At 40.5% G+C, this 4,524-nt stretch overlaps 1 long non-coding RNA gene across 1 annotated transcript; it reads left to right on the top strand.

Annotated features, from left to right (window-relative positions):
- Nucleotides 1-868: 868 nt before the first annotated feature.
- Nucleotides 869-1,723, top strand: LOC115597088 (uncharacterized). The gene is made up of 3 exons (XR_003987011.1): nt 869-1,017; nt 1,468-1,554; nt 1,664-1,723. It is a non-coding gene; the product is annotated as an uncharacterized LOC115597088 (long non-coding RNA).
- Nucleotides 1,724-4,524: the final 2,801 nt, after the last annotated feature.

The raw sequence follows: 4,524 nt of genomic DNA, 5'->3' as shown, positions 1-4,524 counted from the left end.
TTCCTATCATAAACCACACCTGTTTATCTTCTGGAGCATGTCAGGCTCGAGGCAACTTGAGAGGCAAACTAGCAGCAGCCAAGGCCCTGAACTGCCTTCCTCCACCAGGGAACTTTATCCGTTTAGCCAAGGATTGGATGCTTCTGTTTTTGTAATATTCTGTCACTGCTGTGACAAACAAATTTCCCCGTCTGCGGGACATTAAAGGATTTCTGATTCTGATTTTGATTCTGATTACCCCCCAAAAAAAGAAGGGAAAAAAATGTCTGGAAGGATGAAAAACACGCAACTGGACACCCACCTATCTTAACTGATGAGCAGTCTTTCAATATTACGATAAAAATCTACTGATCTGATCTGCCTGTTCAATAAAGACTCTTTGAAAAAGCAAACAATTAGCAATTATTGACAATTCTCGCCTGGGCCCATGTTCCACTTTAAGGCCTACAATCACCCCTCATAGTAGGATAATATAGGAGGATTATACATTTCCTGAATGTTACAGTCCTGTGAGTATTTCAGTGTTTGTTGTTTGTGTCAGTGTTGTTTGTCTACATGTTACACTGCTATAAAAAGACTACACTTCAGGCGAAAATTGTGGAAAAATAGTTGTTATTGACAGTTTGAAGTGCCATGCAGAGCCGGCCCAAAGCATAAGCGAACTAAGCAGCTGCTTAGGGCCCCGTGACCACTAGAGGGCACCCAAGAGCAATTAACTTAAAAAAGAAAAAAGTGATTAATTATTTTTATCCATGTGTGAGCAATGATGATTCATATATTATCAAATGTACATACTTGTACAAAAAACAAACAAACAAACAAACAAAAAACCCAACATCAAAGACTGTAGTTTCCTACTGCCTCTCTGCTGGATATGTCAGAGCTCCGCTAGTGACGTGTGCAGTGCGCACGCAGCATCCAGGAGCCAGGAGCAGGTGAAAGATGACGCAAAAAAGGAATTAACCTTCAGGGGCAGAAAAAGGAAAAAGGAAGAAAGATAAAAACGACAAGACAAAGGTATGTCTTAGTAATGTAACATTTGTTGATATTTTGTTCCAACTACGTTAGCCTATAATAGCAAATTTGCTAGCTAACATTGGTTCAATACGTCTGACTCGGTTAGCTAGCTTTATATTCAAGCTAACGTTTTTGTGTTTGGGTAATACTTGGAATAAGTTGATTTTCAGTGTATATACATTATTCTGGGTCGCTCTTTGGCATCAAAACAACGTTTTTGATAACAGTGTTTGATAGCAAATGTTTAATAACTGACGTTAATTACAAACGCGGTGACGTTTGCTAGCAATATGGTTTTGCATTGATTAATTAATTTAGTTAACTAACTAGTTTGAGGTATGTTGTTTGCAATTGTTTGCTGCAGAGCACAGTAAATTATTTGAGTAAATAAATATATTACTTTTACATCATCTCCCTAGTATGCTCATACGTTATATGAAACTTCCCCAGGAGCACTGTTAAAATATTTTGGAGGAGGCGCTGACTCAGCCCAGGGGCAATCCACCTCCTCAGGAGCAGCCAAGGCTGATGAATGAGGTGATCAAAAACTGTCACCATATATATTTAATTTCTAGTCAAATTATCTCATTCAGATATACTAATATAATTTATAATCGTATGACAAGGGATGTGTTTTTCATCTCAGGTCCATCTCTATCCTCTGCTCCCACTGTGCCCACTGTCCTCTCTGCAACCTCAGCTGTACCTGGTAAGTTAACAACAAAACAGCCTTTAATTGCTCAGTGCACTGCAGAACATACTGAGATGAATATTTGTTTTAATATAAGATATAATCATATGACAAGGGACATGATTTTAAACAAATCCATATAATTTCAAAACTTATCAAACAATTTTCAGTTGTTCCACAGTTTGTTTTCTTATTACAAGCTATAGCTGTACTTTTTTTATTTAGAAAATAAGCTGCATCATTTTCAAGTGTAATATGACTATAACATGGCTAGCTTGTTTTTCATCTTAGGTCCATCTCTATCCTCTGTGCCCACTGTCCCTTTTGTGTCTTCTGCAACCTCAGCTGTACCTGGTAAGTTAACAACAAAACAGCCTTTATAATTGCTCAGTGTACTGCAGAATATTCTGAGATGAATAATTTTGTCCAAAAATATTATTTTAATTTCCCTATAGGTCCTTCATCTTTGGTCATCGAGATTGATTTGTCGTCATCAGCATCCAGTTTGGAGCAAGGATCAGCAGCTCTGCCAGGTGACCCAGCTGAGTGTCCCTCTTTCCTGTCAGACTCAGAAAGGACTGAACAGGTACTAAGAGGGCCACTGCCTATAGAGGACACATTCATATTCCCAAAAAGACACGATGGCTGAAGCCCCCCCCCCCCCCATTTTACCAAAGATTTTGCACATTTTTACATAGTTTTCAGACCTAATTCATCTTAATATTTTATTTATAATCCATTTGTGTTACCTTGTACCTAGTATTTGTCTGATTTTTTAAAATGTATTTTATTTAATACTGTCTGTTTCCGTACATTTGGTGTTGCAGTTTATTTAAAAAAATAATAATAAAGCAGATTGTGTTTGCAGTAAACGATTAGTTTATTTTGTTACTTTTAATTGACCTAGATGGGTTAGGGTATCCCACTTAGTACTATATCACTTTGAATATTAAGTGTTAATCAACTCCAGGCTGCTCTTGTAGCTGAATTTGCTACCATTTCAGATTAAAAACCATAGATGGGTAAGACATGTCGGGCTGCTCTTATTAATTGAAAGATTTTTCTGTAAATTTGCAAATCTGGTGTCTGCTTCCATGGCATTAATCATTGTGGATTACAATCTAACTACAACAAAAAGTTCTCACATTTAGTTTTACAAGTGTATTCGTAATGAATTGACACTAATTGGCAGTAATAGAGGGCCCCAAAATCAAATTTTGCTTAGGGCCCCATGGAGGCTTGGGCCGGCCCTGACTACACAGGTCCTTCACTCAAACTAAATACAGAGAAATGTCCCACAAAGCAACGTTACAGGACCTAACAAAAGTAACGTATTAACTGTAACTGTCTTTGGCGACTTGTATGAGGAAAACAAATACCACAGCTGTATGTGGCTGCGTATGCGCCTGTCCTCCCGACTCTTCCTCACATTTCTGCTCAGAAAACAGCGTTTGTCACCGGCAAAAACTTTAACTCACCGAGTGTTTGTGATGAAAATAAATCACCGCGACCGTCAGCTCTCCGGACCGAGACTTCAGGGAGCTTTCCCCCAGAAAAACAGCCTCCATCCCCTTGAGTGACAGAGTCAGACAGCGTCCTGTTTACTGATGGTGATTATGTATAATTATGTAATTTAGCACGAAAAACTTAACTCTGTCACTTTCCAGGATGTTTGGTGGGTCAGGATCTCAATCATTACACATTATAACAGCATACATATGATTATTAACTGTCCGCGGGTTTAGATAGACAAGGGGAACACCTGGGGAAACACCGACGTCATTAACATGACGTGTACTGTCACGCTGTAGGCTGCGTCCTTGTGCAGTACACGGAAGCGCCCCCCTGAGCTGAGTTAAGCTGCACTGATTTAGCGATAGCAGCTAGTGTAACCCTCTTGTTCGAAAAGGATCAGTAGAGACAACACACAGGCTATAGTCAGGTTCACGGGATTTATTCTGACAACAGAGAAACAGCTGATGGTTACTGAGGGAGACACCAAGTACAGCTCCTGCCCCACACACACAGCGGACAAACATAGAAGGGGCATGCACAGTCGATCGTATAGTGGTTTTTTTCACTATATATATATATATATATATATATATAGATATATATATATATATATATATATATATATAGACATATAGATATATATCTATATATATATACAGGGCTGTAAACTAGCGGTTGCCACTCGCCAAATGCGACTAAAATATTCCCCTGGCGACTTAATTTTGGAGCGATACATGCCACGGGGCGGGTAAATGTTTGTCCTGATGGTCGTGCTCTTGCAATAAATTATGCATGATATAGCAAAACATTGTTGTAGCTGTAAAGTGATAAATTATGACGGTAGCGTATGCTACACCGGCTATTTGTTGTGTGTGGCACTTAAGTAGCTCCCCCGCGACACCGCTGTAGAAAATAGTTCCCCTCAGAAGCAACGTAGCGTGTGCGTCACCGCTCTTTAAAAGTTTGGCGCAGTCAGGGGCGTCGCACCCGTGGGGGATGTCTGTGTTTTAACGCCCACACTTTTCCCGGTGAGAGGGTTCAACGCCCACACTTTTTCTGCAGTTTTTCTGCAGTTTTGCACAAACGCCTTACTGCGGCCGGAGTCACTTTCTCTGGCCGCTCTGTGTCTGCGCTCGCTGCAGCTGCCTCCTCTCTCCTCCCTCTCCTGTTGCTGCTTCAAACGTGACACCGGCTTTGGGACTGACCGGCTGATGATTGGCTGTTCTGCCTTAAGTCCCGCCTCTCTTGCTGTGTTAGATTTATTGTTCAGCTCGTGCTGATGAGGCGGGATCTGCCGTAAA

This window comes from Sparus aurata, chromosome 15, assembly GCF_900880675.1.
Source record: "Sparus aurata chromosome 15, fSpaAur1.1, whole genome shotgun sequence".
In the NCBI taxonomy this organism is placed as follows: domain Eukaryota; kingdom Metazoa; phylum Chordata; class Actinopteri; order Spariformes; family Sparidae; genus Sparus; species Sparus aurata.
The sequence above is the reverse complement of the archived record's forward strand: the minus strand, read 5'-3'. Positions and strand labels throughout refer to the sequence as shown.